Below are 27,440 nucleotides of genomic sequence, written 5' to 3'. Positions count from 1 at the left end.
CCCTGTCCATCACCAACTCCCAGAGTTCACTCAGATTCATGTCCATCGAGTCAGTGATGCCATCCAGCCATCTCATCCTCTGTCATCCCCTTCTCCTCCTGCCCCCAATCCCTCCCAGCATCAGGGTCTTTTCCAATGAGTCAACTCTTCGCATGAGGTGGCCAAAGTACTGGAGTTTCAGCTTCAGCATCATTCCCTTCAAAGAAATCCCAGGACTGATCTCCATTTGAATGGACTGGTTGGATCTCCTTGCAGTCCAAGGGAGTCTCAAGAGTCTTCTCCAACACCACACTTCAAAAGCATCAATTTTTCGGTGCTCAGCCTTCTTCACAGTCCAACTCTCACATCCATACATGACCACTGGAAAAACCATAGCCTTGACTAGATGGACCTTAGTTGGCAAAGTAATGTCTCTGCTTTTGAATATGCTATCTAGGTTGGTCATAACTTTCCTTCCAAGGAGTAAGCATCTTTTAATTTCATGGCTGCAGTCACCATCTGCAGTGATTTTGGAGCCCAGAAAAATAAAGTCTGACACTCTTTCCACTGTTTCCCCATCTATTTCCCATGAAGTGATGGGACCAGATGCCATGATCTTTGTTTTCTGAATGTTGAGCTTTAAGCCAACTTTTTCACTCTCCACTTTCACCTTCATCAAGCGGCTTTTGAGTTCCTCTTCACTTTCTGCCATAAGGGTGGTATCATCTGCATATCTGAGGTTATTGATATTTCTCCCAGCAATCTTGATTCCAGCTTGTGTTTCTTCCAGTCCAGCGTTTCTCATGATGTACTCTGCATATAAGTTAAATAAGCAGGGTGATAATATACAGCCTTGATGTACTCCTTTTCCTATTTGGAACCAGCCTATTGTTCCATGTCCAGTTCTAACTGTTGCTTCCTGACCTGCATACAGGTTTCTCAAGAGGCAGGTCAGGTGGTCTGGTATTCCCATCTCTTTCAGAATTTTCCACAGTTTGTTGTGATCCACACAGTCAAAGGCTTTGGCATAGTCAATAAGGCAGAAATAGATGTTTTTCTGGAACTCTCTTGCTCTTTCCATGATCCAGCGGATGTTGGCAATTTGATCTCTGGTTCCTCTGCCTTTTCTAAAACCAGCTTGAACATCAGGAAGTTCACGGTTCACATATTGCTGAAGCCTGGCTTGGAGAATTTTGAGCATTACTTTACTAGCGTGTGAGATGAGTGCAATTGTGCCGTAGTTTGAGCATTCTTTGGCATTGCCTTTCTTTGGGATTGGAATGAAAACTGACCTTTTCCAGTCCTGTGGCCGCTGCTGAGTTTTCCAAATTTGCTGGCATATCGAGTGCAGCACTTTCACAGCATCATCTTTCAGGATTTTAAATAGCTCAACTGGAATTCCATCACCTCCACTTTTGGTTATTCTACATGAGTGTAGTATAGTCCAGGTGAAGGAAACAAATTTTTTTCAGAGAAAGGGCTGAATAAGTCAACAAATAACCCAAATGTTGCTCCCCTAATGGACTAGCCTAAAGAGAATGTTTCACAAACCAAGTGGTGGTCCAAGGTCTTAGGGTATCCATTGCCTAGAAATGTGAAGACTAGAAAGAGAACACTGTATTAAACTGTAAAATCTTCAATAATGTGAAGAAGGTAAAAACAGATTTATTTGCCAAGTCTCAAAATACTAGTATAAGGGGACATCTTTTGAAACTTTACAGAGGAAGTTGTTCACCCAAAGGGTAATAAACTTAGCCAATGCGTTACAGCAACAGGTCGTACGGGAGGAAACAAATGTATAAGCGCTCCAAACAGTTCTAGAAAGTTTTATGAATGGCCAAATCATGACAGGCAACAACATTATAGAGGACTGGAAACACTGAAGGTTTACATCTGGGAAAACAATAAAGTTGGCCCTCATCCCTGAGGGCCTTTGAAGTCAGGTTAGGAAAAAATCGGCTCAATGTTCTGCCGAGAGTGTGGCAAGTCTTCATTTCAGTAAAATGAAAGGAACATCATAACAAGGAGAAAAAAAGATGCTCCGGATGAAAGACAACTGAAGATTGTGCGGAGTTGTGCTACACCAGTGATGGTAGCGGGTGTTTGGTTCAGCCCCGTCATGATGTACTTTGCCTCTGTCTTTGAGAGGGGATTGGATTGACACGTGATGAATTCTAACTTGGGTCATATCGACCCAAGTTGTATGAGATGTTGGCTCTAATAAGGAGATTCTAGGAGGAAAATACCCATGTTAGTCCAAATTACTGTTTATTTCTGTTGCTGTTGAGTTTAAGCCCTGTGGACTACTCCCTGTGGTTTCTGTTCGTGACTTAGGGGTCACCCAAACTTTGGTGCCACTGGAGTCACCATTCTGCACAATCACCTGCGCATTGTAACCCAATCCCACACCGTTGGAAAACAAAGAGCTCAACATGCATCGTCTGAGACATGTCACAGTCTCACTGCAAGTCTCAATATGAGAAGACGTTCTCAGGTTGAAAACACGTTAATGGGTGTTCTGCCTAGGAAAGGATTTTTCGAAAGGAGCCCCAGTACATTGCCTTTTCTCTTTGCATTTTAATCAGCTTGTCATTTCATTATCTGCATTCTGTGTCGGCTGTTTGGGATCATTAGGCAAAACCTAGTGATCGCTGCCTATTACTCAGTACGTTTGCTCTAATAAGCTTTCGTAAATAAAACCCAAAGAGATGAAAAAGGCCAGTGGCTGATTACATGCAACCAATTTGGTCTCATTAGGTTCTTATAAGGAGAAAAAGTAAATATAATCTTTATAAATCATACAGCTATAGCAGAGATGCCTGGCAAAATTCATTAGTTAAGATAGTAAGAGTGAAGACCATTTAAACGTGCGTAACAGTTTGGTTTTTGAAGCTGTTAAGTACTGTTTCATCCATTATAAACTTTTACAAAACTCACAGATGTAATCAGGCAGGGGAAATCATATATTCTTCCGTGATTCCCTAAGGTTTGGGCTTAATAAATTGCTATTAAAACAATGATTAAAATAACTAATGCTTGTCTTGAATCTTTCATTCAAAGACCCTTGAGTGACTCGTAAAACACTAATTTATTTTCCCTTGATGCCCAAGGCCTAGATAAAGTTTATTCAACCTCTTTTACAGAGGGTACCATTAAGGCTCAAACAGATAAAATGATAAACTAAAATTCAAAACAAACAAAAAACTACAGCAAAATTGAAAGCCAACAAAGAATATACCCTAAGGTTATTCCTTCTCAAGTCAAAGTAAAGTCAGAATTTTCATTAAAAAAAAAAAAAAAAAAAGACCGTTGCCTCTTTTATTACTTTGCCCTAGGCATATCTCGATTTGATTCTTGGGTGGCAAGTAAGGCAAATGTTCATGGCTAGACTTGATTATTGCTTCCCAACTGAAGAATCTGTTCCGGATAAAAATAAAACAGCTATGGAGAGAGTGTAGAACTTGGAGGCAGGCCGCCTGGTTTTAAGAAGTGGCTCTGTTCCTTCACTCTGTGAACTTGAGCAAGTCACTGAATGGACCCAAGACCCTCCCAGGTGAAGTAGGGATAACACTGCTATTTGGAGGGAAGGAGATGATTAATATCAGAGAGAAAACGTCTTTGCAAACTTTATAGTGCTGCCAAATATTATCTCTTTTTTTCCCCCAGATCTTTCCCTCTCGTTCGTTGCAGTCAGCCCTCCCCTCCATAGGAGCAAGGGCTTGACTCCAGAAGCCCCAGCTCACACCAAAATCCTCAGGTGCTCCAGTCCTTTACGCAAAACAGTGACCTACAGTGCATGTGGTTGGCCCTCCTTACTCGTGGATGCAAAATCTGCGGATGTATTAATAAAATTTGCAGATGCAAAGTCCACAGATACAGAGGGCAGACTGTATATGCTATGATGTGGTGAGAATTAGTCCCGTCTCCCAAAATTCCCACCTTATTTTTTGCACACACCTTTAGGACTGTTCTCAAGCCTTTGCCTAACGGGTCAGTAGGATGCCCCGTTCACAGCACCAGGAAAACAGAGGCTGTGTGAATGAATGAATGGGCACGTCCCTCTGCGTCTCCACGTTACTACCTCTAGTTAGACATCAGAATGTGATCCGCACACTTGGCCTAAACCTGTCAGCCCAGGAGGAGACAGGTTTTCTAGACAGCCAGGAAGAATGGACAGGGAGAGGCAGTAATGGGTTCTCTTCCCTCTGTCCCTTCCCCATTTGGGTCACGTTGCCATCTCCCCTGTAACATCACTGCCCACCTGCTCCCTTCAGCCCTGATTTCCATTATTAAGCGCTGCCTTCTGGGTCCAAGGAAAGGCCTCTACCGCAGCCCAGGTTCCCACCGCAGTAAACATCCCAGCAACAAAGAGAACTGAGAGGGTGGGGGCGGGGGAAGTAAAACGGAGAGAGGCGAGTATTATCTTGGGGACTTTAGCTCTCCAGTGAATTATCCCTGAGCTTGCTATATGCACACAGAGCAAAGGAACTGAAAGAACCACTGGCTTTAAACAAAGCATACGAGGTTAAACAACATATCGTGTCCTTTGGGCTGCATGGAGCGGCTGTGCCTAGATGGAGAGGGTCGTGATGTTAGGAAGTGGGTAACAGGAGAGCAGCAGGAAGAGGCAGCTGTATTTTATTCAATATTCTTTTTCTCCCCTCCCTCCATCTTAAACATATCAGGGATGTAGCTACAAAGTGCTTCTTACAACAGGTGCAACAGCGCCACCTAGAGGCCAAGAGGTAGTAACCGTCCCTCCAGCCAGGGAGAGGCCAGTACTGAAACGGATTACCTCCGTCCCCTGGCACTGCCTTTTTAAGGAAGCTTCCTCCCACTGGGCTCGACGCCAGATTCCCCGGAAGGCAGTCCGCAGACAAGACTTGGAGGAGCTGCCTGCAAAGCAGAGGATACCAGGGGCCGTCTTTGCAGACAACATGCAGCACAGGGCAGCTCCTCCTGAGTGTAGCTCCTAAACATAAAAGCAGAGAAGACCTTCTGGAGCATAGTCTCCAGGCCTCCCCTACTCCCATCAAAATGCAAATTTCCTGTAGTTTTTCCTTCCTCTGTCCTATGCTTCGCCTGTTAGGATAATTCATGCAAATTTTATGCATTTTGTTCAGAGGCATCTAATTAGACAGATTAGCTCGAAGACTCAGTAACCTTCTATTTTATTCTTCTAAAAAGGAGGTTTTGTCAGTTAGGAACCTCTCACTCTGACCGGGCAGCAGGCTCAGCCTGTTGGCCTGCGAACTGGAGCTCACAGGTCTGCCCCCGTGCGAAGTCCACAAACATCTGCATTTTGTGTGTGTATCATCATATGCTTGCTTTTAGGGGCGCTCCTATGCCTTCACGTCCAAAGTCTAGCACAAATGCATGAGCGTCAGTCAATGCACCCAAAGTGCCCTTTTCCACAAGCCAAAGGGAAGTGAAAAGTTAGCTCACAAAGGTCCAAGGAGTAGGAACACCTGATTGGCGTAAGTGCCGAACAAAGGAAATGAAAGAGAAAAACATGCCTGCGTGTCCTCCTTTGTTCCAAAAATGAACTCCAATTCTTGTCGGCACGCTGCCAGCCTGCATTCCAGAAGAAAAAAAAAAAAAAACTCACTTATCAGGGAAAGATAAACCAGAGACGGGAAGGCTAACAAGCTCTCAGATTGACAAAAGCATCGTGGGTTGCCATGGAAAGAGATCTTTTTAAACTGTGAGGGTCATTATCCCCTTCCTTTCAAAATCCACCAGGTGTGTCAGCCGAGGATCTCATTAGACAAACAAGATTCCTCAGAGCAGCATCTGGAATGACCTCCCAACACGCTTCCTTCCTTGAAGAGTCTGCCAACTCCCAAGAGCCATTCATATGTGCATCTAAGTCCCCCACTTGGATCAAACTCCCTGAAACAGACACCCACTATCCCAGCACACAGCAGTCAGTAAAGCTTTTAGGTCAGAGAGTACAAACTCACCTGCCTGTCTGTGCCATTTGATGGCGGCCAGTTGGCCAGAGATGGTGACAAGTTGCAGAACTCCACTTGCCTATCTGTAAGGAACAGCCATTACTCAATTTCAGCCACTCGTCACCCAGAGGCACAGTATTGCTGGATTGTTTTTTTAACACAAGTTTCCCTCATAGCTCAGTCAGTAAAGAATCTGCCTGCAATGCAGAAGGCCCAGATTCGATCCCTGGGTCGGGAAGATCCCCTGGAGAAGGGAATGGCAACCCACTCCAGTATTCTTGCTTGGAGAATCCCATGGACAGAGGAGACTGGCGGGCTACGGTCCATGGGATCCCAAGAGTCGGACACAACTTAGCAACTAAACCACCACCAAAATCTGTAGGTGTATGTGAAATCACCTGATTTTTAAATGCTGGTAGCAATTTTAAAAAAAATGTAAAACCTAGTGCTGAGCCAAATAAAACTTGACCAGAGGCCTAATTTGACCTTGAAAATGCCAGGGCAACCCCTGCGTTGGGTCATTCACAGACCCTGAAAAATGTCTTCCAACCCCAACCAACTCTTATACCTTCCTTGCCTACTGAGGGCAGAACATTTCAGATTTCCATGCTTTTGTTTATCTTGCTTCACCTATCTGAGTTGGTCTTTCCTGCAATCTCTGCTTGTCAAAATCCAATATCAAGGTCCAACTCAAATGTCAGTCTGTTTGTGAAGTCTGCCAGGATCACTGCAGTCAAAATTAATCATTCCTGTAACACTTCGTTTTTATCTTTTTTTCTTGCACTTAGCAGATCGGCCGCACAGGAGGGGTAAGCAGTGCTGGTGTGAGTCCCAGTCATGAGTCCTGGAGACTTTGTATTTTATCCAATGCATCCTCTCTCTCTGCCCAGTGCCCAGCACGGAGCCTGTGTGGATGGTTGGTTCGAATTTTCTTTGGGCAAGTTATTACATGAGAAGCAATACATGCAGTTCACAGACTAAAAAAACTAAAAAACTCAGAACACTTCAAAGATATTTAATTCAATCCCTGTCTTGCATTAATCATGTCAGGTGATCAGATGATAAACCCCGAGTACTTCTGAAATTGGGTTTATTGTTGTTCAGTTGCTAAGTCGAGTAAACCCGTGGACTGCAGCACTCCAGGCTTCCCTATTCCTCACCATCTCCCGAAGTTTGCCCAAGTTTATGTCCCTTGCATCAGTGATACCATTCAATCATCTAATGCAATCAGGTCTACACAGTGGTGATTAAATCAACAGCTATTCAAATAAGGTGCATCACTTTGCCAGACCCCAGAGGTGTGTTATTATTACCATGAATATTATGACTTCCAAAGTTCTTTTTCTTTTTTTTCATGCTTTCATCCTATGTACCCACTACACTTTCTGGCACAGAGAAAGTGAAGTGAAAGTTAAATTGCTCAGTCGTGTCCTACTCTTTGTGACCTCATGGACTATACAGTCCATGGAATTCTCCAGGCCAGAATACTGGAGTGGGTTGCCATGCCCTCCTCCAAGGGATCTTCCCAACACAGGGATCAAACCCAGGTCTCCAGCATTGCAGATGGATTCTTTACCAGCTGAGCCACAAGGGAAGCCCGGCACAGGGAAAGGATTCAATAAAATATTTGTGGAGTTTAATCATCATCATTGAAACAAGTCTCTAATGAGCACCTACTTTAAAAAAACAGCACACTCTGGGGTGGTGATGCAGGCAACACCCTCTAATAGCTACAATACCATTGGAAAGCAAAATATATTTAAGTGAAAAAAAAATTTTTTAACACCATCCATAGGTGGTAAATGCTGGAAGGTATTTCTTGAGCTCCATTCCCATGGCATACCTTTTGCTAAATGCTGGGAATTGAAAGAGAGCAAAAGGCAGTGCCCACCCTTGTGGAGATTTGAGTATTACATAGAGGATTTCGAAATGGAAAGGTCATTGTGGACTGAGCCATCGGAAAAGGTGCAATTTGAAATCACAGGGAGCAGGAAGCTAGTAAATTCTAGGTGGAAATTGATGCCCTATTGTTTTAACGTTGAAGATGTTGATGCAGGGAGAACGTCAAATAAACTGAAATGTTGCAGAAGGGAAAATATTCGAAAATAATGTTACTCGAACATCCCAGTGGCCTTTCTGGGACACAGGAAAGTAAAACTTCCTACTGCTGAACCTTGGGATCACGCCTAGCTACGACCAACAGTGATGATCCAAGGGAGGGATGAGTCGGGGGGTGTGAGGTCCAACAGGAAGACCAGCTCTGCCTGGTGCCTGCGGTTGCCCTTGACTCTCTCCATTCTGGGGACACAGGTGCTGAAGGAAGGAATGGGTGAGACAGACCCCCTGTTCTACCCTAGCATCATCTGGCTTCTGCCTTTCATGTCTCAAAAACACTGCTCTCTATCTGTCTCAGTCCATTCAGGCTGCTGTAACAAAAATACAGTTACCTGGGTGGCTTATAAACAGCAAAAATTTATTTCTCACAGTCTGGAAGCTGGAGAGTCCAAAGTCAAGATGCAAACAGACTGATTCCGATGAGGACATTTTTCATGGACAGCTAAGCTACCTTCTCCCTAAGCCCTCACATGGCCGAAGGGACAACTTCGGCCCTGGGTGGGCCCTCTTCTTACAATGGCACTAACCCCAATTATGAAGGCTCCACCCTCATGACCTAATCATTCCCCAAAGGCCCTGCCTCCTAATGCCATCACTTGGAGGTGAATTGGGGGCAACACAGATGTTCAAACCACAGAAGTATAGAAACTCCCATCTCTCTCATGGATCACCTCTGTCTATTCACAAACTTTCCAATCCTTGGGTACAGCTTCCCTCTTGGGGATAGGGATAGGATTATGACCACAACCATGACCATTGTTCACCCCTTCTGTTGCCCAGCTTGCATTTGGTCAGTTGGTCAGGAAAAGCAGTGACAAAGGAGTAAGAATAGTCTTGGTTTCAGTGTAAGTCTTTCTCTCTCTCCCTCTCTTTTTTTTTCAGCCAAGCCACATGGCACGTGGCATCTTAGTTCCCTGACCAGGGATTGAACCAACCATGGATGGAACTTGCACTCCCTGCAGTGAAAGCTCAGAGTCTTAACCACTGGATCTCCAGACTTTCTCTTCCAAGAGAGTAAGTTGATATCATGACATGTATTTGCCTTAGCCCACGAAACAGAACAAGCCATCCACCAGACCTGAATATGTATAGCTTATAACTATCCTATAAAACAGACAAAATGCAGTTAAGGAAATAAGAAAGAATGAGAAAGGTGGGGGGGGGGGAGTGGAAGAAAGGAGGAGATCAGCATAACAGGTAAACAAATAAAATAAGAAGGATTTATTGAGAGAATCTGAGGTGCATCTGGAGTTGCTGGAAATAAAAGGATGAGGAAAAGGGGAAAAAAACAATTAGATAGGATCAAATCCCTGCTTTGCAAGCCCATGCTCTGACAATAATTTATTCTTTACAAAAAAAAGAGGCAGAAGGAGATCAGAAGATGGGAAAGAAATAATCAACACAGAAGTGAAGGTGTCAACCTGAACAGATTTCAAGCTGAAACAAAGAGTTTATATGATTATCTGTAATTACATGGAGATGTATAAACATCTTGGATGAGTGGTACCAGTAGAACTCCAGCGCTTCCTAGTGCCTTATTAGTTTAGTCTTTTGATATTTATTTTACGTTCTGCCAGCAAAATTTTTTGTCCTAGCTGATGTGTTTGGCAAATCCTTTATTTGGGATGCTTCCTGATTTCAATATTTTTAGCTGCAGTGGTTTTTTAATCATGAGGGTATTGTTTCTAAAGCAATTATTTTATGTGCAACCAAAAGCAAAACTGAAGCCCAGTCCAGATTCATCTGTCATCCTCTAAGCAAGGGGCACAGCAGAAAGAGGCAGAAAACTGCCCTTGAGGACCAGAATATGAAGGGATTTCAGATTTTTCTTATAACACATGGTAGGGGGTGACCTTTGCTGCTCTCACCCAATGTCATTGATTGAAAGCGGCAAACTGCAACTTTATCTGTGTTCATCAGAAATGGAGTCTCATTTACTCCTCCCACCTTGAAATCGAGCCTCTTTGCAATCAGCCGGCTTTCTGAGTGGCCTACAGTTCGGATGAGAGGCACAAGAATTAACATCTTTCTAGAACGAAATGTTCGACTGTTTTTCTGAGGAAGCAGTGGCACCCCTGGTTTGGGGTATAGAGGCTTGGAATTAGCACCTGGAAGGAAGAAGAACTGAAACTTCCCAACTGATCTCATCTTAAGCCATCTCTAGACCGACATCTTCAAAGGCCCCCTCACAAAGGGACAGGAGCAAATCCATCCATTCCCTGAGGTCCTTGTTGCTGGTTTCCATTGCCACTTCCCCCAAAAAATGATGGGAAAAGACAGGGTCAAGTCCTTTGTGGCAAGGCAGATGTACACACAGCCATCAGCCGGTAGAGAAACAGCCCTAAAGACTGGGCTCCAGGGTCAACTCCATGTTTCAAGCCCACATCTAGGCATCAGATGGCTTCTGTCACAAAGTGCTTCCTTTCAAGAATATTTAAATTGATTCAATAAAGGCATTGTTCAGAGAGGAAACGTGCAGTACAACCAACGCAGTCATTTCTACAGCAAACGAATTACGGGCTGAAGAACAATGCGAAGTCTCTTTGACAATTGTCCGTGGGAAGGTGCTCATTTGGAGTCATTACCTCATGTGTCTGTCAGAGGGGATCTGCGCCAGGCCATCATGAGGCACGTTCCCTTTCCTTCCGAAACAGTGTTTGGTGACTTGGCTCTATCACAGCTGTGAGACTGTGGTTCAAGGAGCTGCTTCAGATCCAGCTTTCTGTCTTTCTAGAAAGTTCAAAGCCAACCAGGCTACAGTTATCAGGGCAGATTTTAAAACCCGCAAGAAGATTTTAAAACAGGTAAGAAAGGAGACAGAGGGGCAATCCCAGAAAAAGAGTTTTCTTGGGGAATCCCACTACAAACTGAAGGCAGGAGTTGCTGCCCTTAGGGGTGGGAGGGAAGGTCCTGACAGCTGCTGTGGCTGCCTCAAGGAAAGTGTTATAACACCGGAAGGCAGGGAACCTGAGGTAAAACAGCCAGACGGTCTCCATCCCAGCATTGATTTTATTCTGTCACTGTGTCCCTTCTGCTCAAAAACTCTCCATGGTCCCACTGCCTTCACAATCATATCCCAGCACACAGTTCTCTAGAGTTGACAGGATGGCACCAGCCAACCTTACCTGCCTTCGGTGTTCCCCCTCTGTGACAGGTATCTTCTGTCCTGCCCTCCACACCCGCGATCTACCTGTCTGCACTGACTCGCATCCTGGGGGCCTGACCTGTGGGATCCCATCCAGTTCCCGCGGGAGGTGGCGTCTTGGTTGGGTTCAACCAATAGGGAAAGAGGGGCGGAGCCAGGCAGGCGGGTCGGAGGGACGCGGCTGAGGCGTCCATTGTCCTAGTCTCTTGCAGCCGCGCCCCTCTTATAAAGGGCAGGGGTCCCTGAAAGGCAGCTCCGTCTACACTGCGCTCGCTGGTTCTAATGACCATTCTTTCCCTCAGTTCTAGAGGATGAGGTTAATAACCCTCCCTTTTCCGTCACCCCACTGCTTCAGGTTGCTCATAAACAAATCATGCTCCTCTTATCTATTTGGAACCCTTCATCTGTTGGGACTCTCGCTTTCCCTCAGTCTGCCTCCTTCTGGATGAGAAAACTGAGTTTCAAAGAGGTCAAATTGGGAAGTTCCTCAGGACGTGAAGCTAATAAGTCATTGAACCAGGGGTTGAACCCCACCAGTCTAGCTCCAGGAACTTCTAGGGTAACCCCTGACAGTAACACACTAGGCTGGAATTGCACTGTCACCTCCACTCCCATCAAAGTCCTATCCACCCCACAAGGTTGGGCTCAAGTTGCCCCCTCCCCAGGACATCTCCCTGACTTTGTATCTCCATTATAAATTCAATTTCTACAAAGCAGAGTGTCTGTGTCCTCCCCTTGGATACATAAAACACATTATTTCACCAAGTCCTTTCAGGATTCAGGGGTTTGCTCTTGTTTCTCTGATGAACAGCAAAGCTCTTGGAGGACAAAAATTGTGGCTTCCAAATATTTCCCATTGTCCTTAGCCCATTGAAAATCCAGTGGCCTGTATTAGCTGAATACACGAACAGGAAGGAATTTCTATGGCTATTTATATTGCCTGTCAAAACGAATAGTTGCCCCAGCAATTCTTCTTAAATTTAAACTTGGGGGGAAAAAATTGAGCAGTGAAGAGAAAGGTGACAAACTAAATAAATAGCAGTCACCTGGGAGCCAGTATATTTCCTTTACAGCAAAGCTTGCTTAAGATTCCAGTGAAAGTCTTTTCTGAAGAGCCGTTCTAGCTTGGTAGCTACAAGACAAATTTCTGGGGCTAGATGGCCAAGTTCAAGTCTTGGTTCTGCTACTTGTTAACTGTTATGTTAGGAAACATAGCTAGTCAAGCTCTGTGAGCTTAGTTTTCCATCTATAATATGGGGAGAATAGTAGTCCCCACCCCTATCTTGTGAGGATTAAAGAAATTAACACAGAGAAGCACAGAATCTGATATACTGTGTTCAACATATGTCCTTTATTTGCAATGGTAACATGGTTATCCTGTCCTGTCAGAACTCTTCCCAGGACTTCCTAAGACCTGGAAGTTTCCAGGAAAGGCAAGGTAATACTCTCTAGTATTTATTTATACAGACTCTTACCTTAAGGAGTTAATAAGCTCCACAGACTTAATCTCAGTGTAGTGAATATGTGACAGTGAAGTATTTTCATGTACAGTTGGAAAAAATGGGGAGGGCATTTTTGGTGTATTAGATACTATTTTACAATTGAGGAAACTGAGGCACCAAAAGCATGCTGCTATTGCTAAGTCACTTCAGTCGTGTCCAACTCTGTGCGACCCCATAGACGGCAGCCCACCAAGCTCCCCCGTCCCTGGGATTCTCCAGGCAAGAACACTGGAGTGGGTTGCCGTTTCCTTCTCCAATGCGTGAAAGTGAAAAGTGAAAGTGAAGTCACTCAGTCGTGTCCGACTCTTAGCAACCCCATGGACTGCAGCCTACCAGGCTCCTCCATCCATGGAATTTTCCAGGCAAGAGTACTGGAGTGGGCTGCCATCGCCTTCTCCAACCAAAAGCATAGAAGAGCCTAATTATATGCATGTTGACTTGGCGCCTGCAGTTCACCCAACTGTGCACTCAAGACTGGTGGAGGATGCAAATAAGCAGCACACCACCTGTCCAGGATGACCCAGTACAGCAGAGTCTGAGCTCTGACCCAGTTTTTGACACATCACCTAGTACTTAAAGATCAAGAAGCAGCTCCAGGAACTTCCCTGGCGGTCCAGTGGTTAGGACTCAGCACTCAAAATATAGGGGGCATCGGTTCAATTCCTGTTCAGGGATCTAAAATCCTGCATGCTGCACTGCACATGTTTTGCCAAAAACAAAAATGGAAACTGCTCCACTTTTTGAGAACAAGCTATCAGTCTCTTGGGAGGTGGATGGGTAGATATCCATCAGAAAAAAACTATGATAAAGCTGGGGCCACTGCAAATCCATTGAATAATGCATCTGACCCTGATTCGCTCTTCTCTTCTACACCTGCCAGTCAGCCAGTGACCCCTTCTGTGTTGAAAGGCCGATGGGGTGAGAAGAATTCCTTGACAGGAGAGCAAATAAAGCAACTTCCGTCCTTGATGGGTCTCTTTCTTCTTTATAATCTTACCTTTTTATTACCTTCATTAAGCATGGCATGCACAGAGGACCTGAAAAAAAACGAGAAAGAAACAATCTGAGTGTGGGTTTGGCAGCCGCTCTCCTTCCCCAGAGAACTGAGCTTATACGCATAGTTTATTACTTTCTCATGCTCCTGAACACTGCTTACAGCCATATAATATCTTCTGGTGGGTAAATGAGGAACAGCTCTCTCTAGTCTGTCAATCAATTCTATTTTCCCCTTGAATCAAGGAATTTAACAGCTTACCCCTCTGACAGCTGAGGCAGGGTTTTCTTCCTGCTTTCCTGCCAGGGTTCTCATAGCAGGAAGAGGAAGAAGAAAAAAAGCTGTGTCCTGGAATTGCCTTGGCCCTGTGGCCACCAGAAAGGGGAAAGTCAGTACACATTCCTACAGCATCACTAGCTAGAATGTGGCTGCTGAAAAGAAAAAGCATTCACCTTTAACTAGAGCTTGGCTGAGGCAAAAATGGTGTCCTTTCATTACGGTGATCCAGACAGACTCCAGATTGCAAAGGGCAAGAGGATAGTGACAGAAATAGAGACAGAAAATAGAGGGACTTCCCTGGTGGCTAAGTCCAGTGACAAAGATTCAGCACTCCCAGTGCGGAGGGCCTGAGTTCAATCCCTGGTCAGGGAACTAGATCCCACGTGCAACTAAATACCCAGTGCAACCAAATAAACATAAATAAATAAAAATGTTTAAATGGACAAAGGATATGAATAGACATTTTAAAAAGAAAAGAAAATAGAGACAGATCAAGGATAAAACTATCCATCTCCCTTTCTGAGAAAAGGCACCCCAGCCCATGCTGAAGAAATGTCTGGTCATCTTTAATTTTGTTGTAGTTATTATTTAATATTGGTTATATTCTCTGTGCTGTACAATATATCCTTGCAGTTTGATTATTTTATACATAGTAGCTTGTACCTCTTAATTCCCTTTCCCTAATATTCCCTCCCCTTCCCTCTACCTGCTTGTAACCACTAGTTTTTTTCTCTACATCTGTGAGCTTGTTTCAGTATTGTTCACTAGTTTGTTTTACTGTTTACACAAGTGATATCATACAGTATTTGCCTTTCTCTGTCTGACTTGTGTCACTAAGCATAATACTGTCCAAATCCATCCATGTTGCTGCAAATGGCAAAATTTCATTCTTGTTTATGGCTAAGTGATATTCCATTCCATTTCCTCTCTCTCTCTATCTGCCTGTCTATCTTTCGATCTATCTGTACAACACATCTTCTTTATCCATTCATCTGTTGAAAAGCCACCCATTTCATACTGAAGAAATGCCTGGTCATCTTTAATTTATGTCAAGTTTTACTAAACCACTACTGTCTCTAAAGTATTTGACTAGATTCTTGGGAGAAGAGATGCAGAGATAAACAGGAGGGCTTGTCATCTCTCCATGGTGACATGTGGACCTTACCTCCTTCAGATCTTTGCCCAGATCTCCCCTTCTCAATGAGGTCCACCCTGACTATCTACTATTTTTATTTTTTAAATATTCATGTATTTATTTATTTGGCTGTGCCAGGTCTTAGTGGAAGCATGTGGGATCTTTTAGTTAATGGCATTCAGAATCAAGTTCCCTGACCAGGAATTGAACTCCAGCCCCTTGACTGGGAGCATGGAGTCTTAGCCACTGGGACAACCAGGGAAGTCCCCTGACTGCTTTCTAAATGCTGCCACTGTCCCCCTCCAGCACTCCTGATACCTCTTATCTTAGCATTTTTCTTCCTTTAGCACCTATCTCCTTCTGACAAACTTTATATTTACTTACTTTATTATGTTTATTATTTATTATCAGTTTCCACACACACACACACCATCCGCAGGACAGAGAATCTTTGTGAGTTTTATCCCCTGATGTACTTTAAGAACCTAGGACAGTACCTGGCCCATGGTCAACATTCAATGAATAGTCATTGAACAAAAAAATTGTTCCTCTCAGAGCCCAAATACATTCCTTTCTACATCCTGAAGAATCTGCTGGAATTATTAAGGAGAAACTGGCCTTTTCTGCACTGAATGCTTCCAGGAATGTAGACAATAAACCACCCAAACCCTTGAACAGGTTTTGGTTAATGAGTGAATGCATCCTCACAGCTCACACATCTCACTGTGTGATTGACTTGTCACAAAACAATGTCCTATGGTTTCCCTTCACAGATCATCCCTCAGTCAATAAGCATCTGGGTCATATGAGCAGCTTGATTCAGATGTTTTATTTCTGAGCCTGATGTAATATCGTTTTTATTTTTTTAGCAGAAGTACATTCATGGTGTGATGCAGAGGACATGTGCATTTAGGAAACACATTCTAGAAGTTCCTTCAATTCTCTTACATGCCAACAAGCACAAATTCCAAAGGTCTCTAATAACTTTCAATGGATTACACAGTTTAATCATTAGCAGATTCCTGGAGTCTGATCCCTGAATGAAGTTGTAAATATCCACCACTCCCCTAGACTCAGCAACTGGGTTCTGAACAAGGGAAAACTCCCAGCCCATCCCAAACACACTCATGGGCCAGCACAGATCCAACACTGCTCCTACCCAATACTCCTTCCTCAGGCTGCCCTCAACTGGCATATCCCAGTTTAAGGACTTCTAGAGCATCCATCCAGGAACTGTGGCAGGGAGCCAGATATTTGTGTCTTAGGATAAATGATCTGAATTTCCTAGGTATGAAAATGTTCTCACAAAGCCACAAAAATTGGTTAATGGCAGTGAGATAAGATCACATTGCTTCCCTTGCTGGACCTCACAAGTGACCCCCACAACTTGATGCACCTGCCTTTGATTTTTCAACCATTCTTCTCCTTGGGCTCCCCTTTCATTTATGATGGGATTACTCAAGGACTGATGTTGAAGCTGAAACTCCAATACTTTGGCCTCCTGATGCAAAGAACCAACTCATTAGAAAAGACCCTGATGCTGGGAAAGGTTGAAGGTGGGAGGAAAAGGGGATGACAGAGGATGAGATGGCTGGATGGCATCACCGACTCAGTGGACATGAGTTTGAGTAAAGTCCGGGAGTTGGTGATGGACAGGGAGGCCTGGTGTGCTGCAGTCCATGGGGTCGCAAAGAGTCGGACATGACTGAGCAACTGAACTAACTAACTGAGATAACTAACTCCTAAGATAACCAGTTCAGGGAAAATAGTGGCTCTGCTAGCTGATTCCCTGGATTCCCTATTTTAACTTCTCAAAAATTAGACCTTCGTGATCTTTCAGTTCAAAAATTATCCAAATCTCTTGTTAATATGATCCACCACACTAAGGTCTTGAAGCTGTAAAGACACACTGGCTTTGCAGACCTGCCTTTCTACCTCTGAAAGAGAAAAGGTACCAGGAGAATAAGAAAGCACTAATTCTCTGCATAAAAAAAACAAAAAAACAACAAAAAAAAAACCCTCATTAAAGGCCAGGTATATCCACCCTGTGGCCCAGCAGTAATAATGTTACCCCTTGGGCTTGACCTAGTTATTGGAACTATGAAATCTTACACCATCATCTGTCAAAGCCAACTAAAATCCCATTCTCTCACTATTTAACTCTTACCTTCTCACACATGTATCAGTTACTTTTTGCCAGGAAACAAACCCTTCCAAATATGGTGGCTTAACTGCATTGCCATTTAGGCCATGATTCTGCAAGTCAACTGTCTGGGCTGACTCAGCAGGGCAGTTCTGATGTGAGCTCAGCCCACTCTCAGCTGGGATCATTTGTGCCTCTGAAGTCAAAGACTGAGGTTCTGAGTGTTGGCTCAGTGCCAGCTGAGGCAGGAAGGAAAGTGGGCCACGTGTCCCATTCTACAGTGGGAGGCCCTGTCTTGATCGCATGAAGGTTCAGGGTCTCATCATACAAAGTGAAAGAAAGTGAAATCACTCAGTCATGTCTGACTCTTTGTGACCCCATGGACTGTAGCCTACCAGGCTCCTCCATCCATGGGATTTTCCAGGCAAGAATACTGGAGTGGGTTGCCATTTCCTTCTCCAGGGGATCTTCCCGACCCAGGGATCGAACCCGGGTCTCCCACATTGCAGTCCAACGCTTTACCGTCTGAGCCACCAGGGAAGCCCCTCATCGTACAAGCACCTTGCAAATCTGTGAATGCTTTATGTCTGTTCATGTTCAGAGCAAGGCACAAACCTAGCCGAAGAATTGAGAAAGACTCCCTTTTTGAAAAAAGCTACAAAGCCACATTGCCAGGGCATGAATCCAGGGAGGGTAAGAAATTGCGGTCATTGCTTGCAATGTTCCACCAAGATATGCATGGAGATGGTTGTGAGAAGCGTGAAGTGCTGACATAGGGAAAAGATTGGGGATTTCATAATCACTAAGTCATCTAGTCATCTCTGATCGCCTCAAGAGACTGTTGGTTGAAGACGCCTGAGTCACACCTACCATGTACCAAGCAGCCTTCTAAGCAATGATGACAAAAAACAGATAATGTCCCAGCTTACCATCTACTGCAGGACAGACAGACAATAATACATAAATGTCTGAGAGATCTGGCTGTACGTGCTATAAAGAAACGAATAATAGTTAAAGGTGTGAAGAGTAACGAGAGTGGGTGTTGTTATATTTAGAGTAATTATGGATGGTCTTATGGATAATATATTGAAGAAATACTTGAACGTTGATGGGACAATCCATATGGATGGCTGGAGATGAACATTCCAGGCTGAGGAAAGGGTAAATGTGAAGTTTCGAGGCAAGATTATCTCTGCCTCACTGAGTCACAGCAAAGACACTAATGTGGCTGGCGTGGAGCCTGTGAGGGGGCAGAGAGAGAGGATATTCGGCAAGTGTGCGTGGCCAAACTGCCCTGGGAAGTTTAGAATTTATTCTGACTATGAAGACTTTATTCTGGCCCTTGGCCAGTTTAGACCAGAGATGGGGGTGACCTGATCAAAGTTCTTTTAAACGATCGCCACACCACAGAAGGCAAGAGCAGAGGAAGGAAAACAGCTGCCAGGCCATGGTTCTGGTCCCACTGGGTTCCCAGGCTTCATGAGTCACAGCAAGTAAATACACCCCTCAGTTCTGTTTCTGACAGCCCATGTTGGATTCCAGTTGAATTTGGCAAGAGGATGGGGTGGGCGGGTTTGGGCATTAAGTCTTTACTGAATTTGTTACAATATTGCTTCTGTTTGGGGTGAGCTTGGGGGTTTTCCCTCAGTTGTAAAGAATCCACCTGCAACACAGGAGATGAAAAGTTCAGTCCCTGGGTTGGGAAGATCCCCTGGAGAAGGAAATGACAGCCCAGTATTCTTGCCTGGGAAATCCCACGGACACAGGAGCCTGGCAGGGGCAGACTATAGTCCACGGGGTCGCAAAGAGCCAGACGTGACTTAGTGACTGAACAACCACCACCAATATTGTCATTCACCTTATTTTATTAGAGAGGGAAGCTGGAATCCAACCATCTCTGCACAGAACGCCCATAATGACTGATTGCACAGCCTGGGAGTATTGACTGGCAGGGGCGAGCAGGGTGCAGAGTGGGTCTGCTGGCAGGGGGTTAGGAAGAGAAATTTACCTTCTCACTGTGAAGTTCACTTAAAAATAATATAAAAGCACATTTAGCGATGTTGTAGTAAAGAGGATCCCAGTAAATGGAATTTTTCACAGATTTCCCTGCCACATACTCATAATAGGTGGGGTGGCAGGTGGCCAAAGGAGGGAGCCAAAGCTCCCACAGCGGCCCCATGCAGGGACCAAGGCCTTCCCATCCCCTCTCCATCCATCTCTGACTCTCTCCAGGTGGGCAGAAATGCCACTGTTCATTAGAGCAAATGTTTCAAACTCCTTTTAAGAGATGGCTCACAAAATGATCCTCCAGGATTTACTTCTGATGGCCAAATTAGAGAGCTGGAAGTTTAAATGAAAAGACTGAAAGGCCCTAAGGGCAGACAGCTAGAGAAATAAAGAAGTTCTGACACTGAGTCTGGGATGTCTGTCCTCCTGAGAGCTCCTTTATGTAATCCATAATCGTTATCAGGCTGCCTCGCTCCAGAGCCCCATGCTACCATCATGATGCTAGGTAGCTCTGAGCCTCGTGTTCTCTCATCTTTAAAAAAATGAAAACATTTTCTGGGTCAGTGTTTGTTAAGTTGGATGCCAACTTCGGAATCGCCTGGGGAGTTTGTTTAAAATTGCAGAATGGGACTTCCCTGGTGGTCCAATGGTTAAGAATCCACCTCCCAAAGCAGGGGACATGGGTTCAATCCCTGGTCCTGGTAATAAGATCCCACACATACATGGCAACTAAGCCCCAGGCAACACTTAGACAGAAGCCCACCCCTTACTGCAATGAAGAGTCTGCATGCTGCAACTAAGACCCAACACAGTCAAAAATAAATGTATAAATAAATATTTTTTAAAAAAGAAAAGAAAATGTAGAACATTGGAACCCACTTGAAACCAAGAAAACTGGAAACCCAGAATCTGTTTTTGTAATAGTCCCTTCACAGTCAAGTTGGAGAGAGAAATTTCTGTGACACACAACTCACCCACGCAGAAGAGGAGGCTACAGTCCATGGGATCACAAGAGTCGGACACAACTTAACGACTATACCACCGCCACTAACCTGAAAAGTCAGTTAGGGACTTCCGGTCCAGTGGGTAAGACTCCACTCTTCCAAAGCAAGGGGTCCCAGTTCCATTCCTGCTCAGGAACTAGATCCCACAACCAAAAAGCTCACGTGCCATAAGGAAGATACTGCAAGCCGGAACTCAGACCCAGTGTGGCGAACATAAATAAATACGTGTTTTCTCAACACCACCATTAAAAAAAAAAAAAAAGAGTCAAATTGCACAAAGTCTAGTGATCACCACCCCCACCCCCACCCCCAGCCCATCACCCAGGTCAATGGAGCTCTACGCCAGGAGAAATGTGCAGGAACATTTTAGGTTGTCACAGAGGCTGAGGACTATGGGCAGGTAGAACGTGTAATTGCTAAATGGTCCATAGCTCTCCAAACAGGTCCAATACAGGAGAGTTGTCCTCCAGGTACAAGAATGGTAACCATGGAGAAACACAACCCCTTACCCATAGGGGAGGTAGATCAGCGTCTAGGTCAAGAGTTCTAATGGTTCTGCGTTCCCCTCCCCGCAAAACAGGAAGGAATACTGAGTAATCAGGGTCTCACCCAGCTCTCTCTAACTCAGTTGCAACTGCCTGACCTTTTTTTCTTTTTTTTGGCCAAGGAGAAGGAAATGGCAACCCACTCTAGTATCCTTGTCTGAAAAATCCCTTGGACAGAGGAGCCCTCGGGCTACACACTCCATGGGTCGTAAAGTCAGATACAACTTAGCGACTAAGCGACAACAACCTAGCATGCAGGATGGGACCCCAGCCCCTCGCAGTGGAAGCACTGAGGGTTAACCACTGGACCACCAGGGGATTCCTCAGCCTGAGCATTCTTACTGAGATTCAGTTTATAAGAACTATGGCAAATCCAGATGTTTATCTCCAGTGGGGGAGAGGAAACATACTGGTATTTGGGTTGTCCTCCCATCATCTATCTGAATTATATTGAGTGTGTTTTTGTCAATTACGTAGAGAATTCAGACCAGGGCAGTTTATCTCCAGCTGTGCATGATCTTCTTCCCTAACTGGAGCATGAAAGATTGCAACAGTGTAAACAAAGCCAGGACTAAAATATGTTCCTTCTATGAGTCTGTACCTAGTAATGGCTATATTAATCACCATTATCATTGTAGTTATCCTCCTCCGCATCATCAGAATCAATTCAGCAACTGTTTCTCTTGGTGATGTCTCCTTATTACAACATAGTATTAATTGTATCCGAGTTGATTTTCTGCTCCTACTGCTGAACAGCTGTGTGGGAGTAAATACCCCTCAATGAAACATCAGCTTAGGCTGCCAGGACTCAGGAAATTTATCCAGATGTGAGCAGCAAGTCCAGGGGGCAGCTGTGGAATAGAATACACCAGCATCACCTGGAAAATCCCATGGATGGAGGAGCCTGGAAGGCTGCAGACCATGGGGTCGCTGAGGGTCGGACACGACTGAGTGATTTCACTTTCACTTTTCTCTTTCATGCATTGGAGAAGGAAATGGCAACCCACTCCAGCGTTCTTGCCTGGAGAATCCCAGGGACGGGGAGCCTGGTGGGCTGCCGTCTCTGGGGTCACACAGAGTCGGACACGACTGAAGTGACTCAGCAGCACCAGCAGCATCGATACTAAATTCTGTGATCGGTGTCCAGTCTGAGGAATTCTGAGAATTGCTTTCCAATACTGTGAGCCATCCAAGAGTTAACAGCTTGAGTTTTACTTTCTGTTTAATATAGGTCAGAGACATTATCTCCGAAGGAACTTTTGTCTGGCTCCCTTTTAAAAATTAAAAAATAAAAATGCAACCTCCATCAAGAGAAAAACCACATGGATTCCCTAAACATCTGATTAAAAACTATAACTATCCCAAATTTCTATTGTGGTTCTTGAGAAACAAAGCTGTCTCAGCACTTTGATTTTTTTTTTCTTAAGTACATTTCAAAACACTTTAGTTTGTCACTTCCCCAAATTAGAGCTCTCGCACTTTTTTCCCTAGACAGACCAAGGCAATTACATTTCAAAGCAACAGCTATTTCTGACTCTCCCTTTAGAGTCACCAACTGGCTGGTGAAATGCCAGAAGACCTGTTGATTTGTATCTCTTTTGCTGCTTTGTATCCGTTTTGTTGCCTCTGGGGTTCACAAAAGGCCTTTACTTTATTTTGTTTCAAGGATCTAGCAGGAAGTTAAGATTCAGGTCACTTAGCCACTCCTCTTAACTGTTTGTTCTTGTGACTCTGGTGAGGTTACCTGAGCTACCATTTCTTCATCTAAAAGAGGAAAGAAGCGCTAGTCTTTCGGCTGCTCCTTGGATGAGCCGCAGTGAGGTGCAGAGGGCTACCGTGGGGCTGATCGCAACAAGCCCTCTCACGTCCTCTAGGACAGGGGTCCCCAACGCTGGGTGCTGGTCCATGGCTTGTTGGGAACTGGCCACGCAGCAGGAGGTGAGCAGTAGGCAAGCGAGTGAAGCTTCATCTGTATTTACAGCTGCTCCCCACACTTCAGAAGTCACTGTCTCTCAGCACTCCCAGGTGGAACAGTCTAATTGCAGGAAAACAAGCTCAGGGTTCCCACTGATTCTGCATTATGGTGAGGTGTATAACTATTTCATTATATATCACAATGTAATAATAATAGAAATAAAGTGCACGATAAATGTGATGTGCTTGAATTATCCCGAAACCATACCTCCACCGCCCTGGTCCATGAAAAAAAAAAAACTGTCTTCCATGAACCAGTCCTTGGTGCCAAAACAATGGGGATGGCTGCTGTAGGAGGGCACATCCAGGGGAAAGCCGCTGGAAAGCCTACGTGGTATCCAACAGAAGACTCACAATATCTCCTTTGACCCTACTCTATCCTTTCTAAGAAACTGTCCTAGGAAAGGCCCTCATGTCTGGCTCACATATGATAAGTTTTTGCATATGAATGTAGTTTGCATCATTATTTACAAGAGTGAAAATTTGCAGCCAATCTAAGTATCAACAATATAAAACGATGGTTGATAAATAGTGAATGATGATACCTCCATTCTATAAAATATGATGGCTCTATTAGATTAAGGTTGTCAAAGATTTTTTAATGCCATTGGAAAAATTTCAAACTCGTTTTTTTTTTTTAATTGGGGGAAAATTGCTTTACAGTGATGTTTGGTTTCTGCCATACAACAACACAAATCAACCATAATTATACATATATCACTTCCCTCTTGAGCCTCCCTCCTCATCCCATCCCTCTAGGTCATCACAGAGCACCAGGCTGGGCTCCCTGTAAACTAGTGTTAAATAAAAGAGTAAAAATCACTCGATTTGACTTTTTTCAACATTTAGCATCCACACAAATGTGTGTGTGTGTGTGTGTTTAACATGCACGTGGATAAGGGGTGTGGTGGGAGAGACTGAGAGAGAAAAAATACACTAAAAATATTTATCATTTGATAAATCATGCTCTTTATCATGCTCTTCTGTGATTTTATTTCTTCATGTTTCTAATTTTCTGAATTTTCTAATAATATTCATTACTTTTATAATCAAAAAAATTCATATTATTTTAAAAGCTTAATTGATGAGTGAAACCATTAAAATTATACTTTAAAACAGTTTGAAAATATGGGGAAATGCCTATTAAAAATGTCAGGGTAGGGAATTCCCTGCTGGCGCACTGGCTAACCCTCAGCGCTTCCACTGCCTCAGGCAGTGGTTCAATTCCTGATGGGGGGGCAGAGGTCCCACAAGTCTCAAGGTGCAGCCTAAAGTAAAAGGAAATACACTAAAATATTAGCTTTCATATTTCCAAATGGCAGGATTAGAGTGACCTAAACGTTTTCCTTAAATTTTTCTGAATTAGCACACAGCAAACACAAAGGTATTTCTTAAAGAATGAAAAATACAAAGGTGCTGAGATTGGCAAAACTGAGCACTTTAAAAATAAAACTCTTTTAAAATAGTTTTTGCACACAGTTAAAATGAATTCCCTCCTTGTAGATATAATACATATGGCTTAATTAAGATTTTTTTGTTTATAGTTGAGTTACAATACTGTGTTAGTTTCAGATATATAGCAAAGTGATTCAGATATGCATACATATGTATGTGTATGCTGCTGCTGCTGCTAAGTCACTTCAGTCGTGTCCGACTCTGTGCGACCCCATAGATGGCAGCCCACCAGGCTCCCCCATCCCTGGGATTCTCCAGGCAAGAACACCGGAGTGGGTTGCCATTTCCTTTTTTTCAATTATTTTCCATTATTATGTTATCTCAAGATATTGAACATAGTTCCCTGTGCTATACAATAAATCCTAGTCATTTATCTATTTTATATATGGTCCCTCGTGGCTCAGAAGTTAAAGCGTCTGCCTGCAATGCGGGAGACCTGGGTTCAATCCCTGGGTCGGGAAGATCCCCTGGGGGAGGAAATGGCAACCCACTCCAGTATTCTTGCCTGGAGAATCCCACGGACTGAGAAGCCTGGTGGGCTACAGTCCACAAGGTCGAAAAGACTCAGACACAACTGAGCGACCACTCACTCACTCAGTGTCTATCTGCTAATCCTATACTCCAAATTTATTCCTCCCCCATATAGCACATATATTTTAATACATGGAATGGGAAGAAACTTGCCTTATTCTGAAGCAAGTGAAACATGGCCAAGCAAAATATCTCCATAACCCAGGAGAATAATTAGAGCCAGCTGTTGCACAAACAGCCAAACCTTCTATCTCTCCCAGACGTGGAGCCACCATAACCAGCCAGCCAGGGAGGCTGTGGGCATTCCCCTCACTGTGTCGGGACTGGGAGAGCCTGATGAGGTGAGGCTTCCGAGCAAGCAGTGCAGTGTCCAGAAGTCTCGTCTCAGCACCCAGCAGCACCGATTCCCCAGCCTGCTTAGAACAGCCTCTCATATTTGTTCATGCTAACGGTGTGGAAAATCAAGCTGTGATTCATTAGACATATGATTGTGAAGGAGAAAAGCATCACTCTGGCTTTGAGAAAAGTTGCGGAACCCTCATTCTGAGAAACACATTTTTTCAAAAAATAATTACATCCTGAGGACATGGGATTCACGCTGTAAAATGGACCCGTTCCATAATCCATGACATATATACATGCACTTGTACCTATATTGAAAATCTTAGATAAATAGGTATAACCTATTCATCTTTGTCATATATACATATATATAGAAAGGAGGGGAAATGCAGATTCTGTTAAAATTATTAAAATTGAATTTTAACTTTACTAAGTATTTTTGAGCTTTTTTTTTTCTTTCTGTGCAGAGACATGGGGAATTTTTTTTAAAGTTGGGTTTTTCCCCTGTCTGGCCCATAAAGAGACTTGGACCCCCTAGTTTATAATCCCCTAAACCGGCTCAGCCTTTGCCCGGCTCTCGTGGTCTCGGTGTCTCCTTCCGAGCACACAGAAAACTGATGGCTCCATATGTGATGGCAGGCGCTGTCTACCCAAAGCATATGTGTTCAATCAACTTTAATACCCCTACAGTCCGGAGGAAGGGAAATGCTAGGCCCTGGGAATAATCATCGTTTCCATTACATTAGTGAGGTTTGCTGGTGTGCCAGAGGGGCAGGGCTCTCTCCATCACTCTGCTAACACTAGCTGGCAGCTCGGAGAAGAGCATGGGTGCCCATCCAGGCAGGCACTGAAATACACACCTTCTCCTCTCGCTCTTCCCGATCATCTTCCCTCTATTTTCCCCCTTACCTTGGGGTCACAGAGTCTACTGTGGTTCATGAAGAAAGTGGCTGAACTGTTTTCATCAATGCTGCCTTAGTAAGACTTTCCATTAAGAGAATAAAATCAAAATGGGTGTCTCATGTACACACTGCTATATTAAAAAAATAAATAAATAACCACCCACAAGGACCTACTGTATAGCACAGGGAACTCTGCTCAACGATGTGTGGCAGCCTGGATGGGAGGGGAGGTTGGGGGCGAGTGGATGCATGTACAGGTAGGACTGAGACCCTCCACTGTTCATCTGAAACTGCAACATTGTTAATTGGCCAAACCCCAATACAAAATAAAAAGGTTAAAAACAGAAAAAAATCAGTGGTCTTTACAAGCCAGGGATATATTGGTGAGTTCACAGGAAGTCCAAGCAAGGAAGATCCTGAGAGTACTGGGGACCCGTCAGATAGGCCAGCAGCTGCCTGGCTGGGCTGGGATCTCCAGGTTCGCACCATGGCTCAGAACAGGAGTGTAGGGGTGCCCCCAGCTCCCACGTGGTTCTCTCCAAAGGACACCTTTGTAGAGGGTGCCTGAGAGCCCCGGAGATGACACACAAGCCTGAGTTCTTTTCTGGGCTCTCTCGCTCCCCATGCAAACCATGTGAGCTATTTGATTTCTCCAAGTGTTGATCTCCTCTTTTGCTAAGTGGGAAGAAATATATCTGCACTTTCTACTCATGGCACTGTTGTGACAATAACAGGGATAATATTTATGAAGGCTCTTTGTATGCATGACAAACTAGGATAGTAACTAAGAAGTGACGTGAAAGAGTATTGAAGTTTTCTATATAGTTGACCCTTGAACTGCATGGATCCACTTATACACAAATATTTTTCAGTAGTAAATACTAAAGTACTACATAATCTGCACTTGGTTGAATCTGCAGATAAGGAAGGTTAACTACAAAATTACACTTGGATTTTCCAAGCTGAGCAGGGTTGGGAAAAATGCACCTTCCATTACACTGTAGGAACAAGGACAAACAGGTTTAAATTTTGGTAAATTTTGCAATTTACCAGTCTATTTCAAAAGGCATTCAATACGCACATTCCAAGGCACCCACTTCATTGCTCTTATTTAATTTTCACTTGCAGCATGCCAAAGTGACATGCAGATTGAACCCTAGATTCTTATATCTCCTGCGTTGGCAGGTGGGTTCTTTACCAATAGCACCACCTGGGAAGCCCTCAACTCAATACTTGTCAGGGTAATTCTAGTGTTGAGAATGTTGCCAATGACATTTGTATTCCAGTAACTTCATATAACGGAGAAGGCACTGGCATCCCACTCCAGTACTCTTGCCTGGAAACTCCCATGGACGGAGGAGCCTGGTGGGCCGCAGTCCATGAGGTCGCTAAGAGTCGGACACCACTGAGCGACTTCCCTTTCCCTTTCCACTT

At 44.2% G+C, this 27,440-nt stretch overlaps 1 long non-coding RNA gene across 1 annotated transcript; it reads right to left on the bottom strand.

Moving 5' to 3' along the window:
* Positions 1-5,082: 5,082 nt before the first annotated feature.
* LOC133239981 (uncharacterized) lies at positions 5,083-9,453 on the bottom strand. Its single transcript, XR_009734062.1, has 3 exons — positions 8,381-9,453; positions 5,943-6,016; positions 5,083-5,553 (listed from the first exon to the last, which is right to left on the bottom strand). It is a non-coding gene; the product is annotated as an uncharacterized LOC133239981 (long non-coding RNA).
* Positions 9,454-27,440: the final 17,987 nt, after the last annotated feature.

This window comes from Bos javanicus, chromosome 27 (genome assembly GCF_032452875.1).
Source record: "Bos javanicus breed banteng chromosome 27, ARS-OSU_banteng_1.0, whole genome shotgun sequence".
Taxonomy (NCBI): domain Eukaryota; kingdom Metazoa; phylum Chordata; class Mammalia; order Artiodactyla; family Bovidae; genus Bos; species Bos javanicus.
This window is presented reverse-complemented; position numbering and strand designations above follow the sequence as displayed.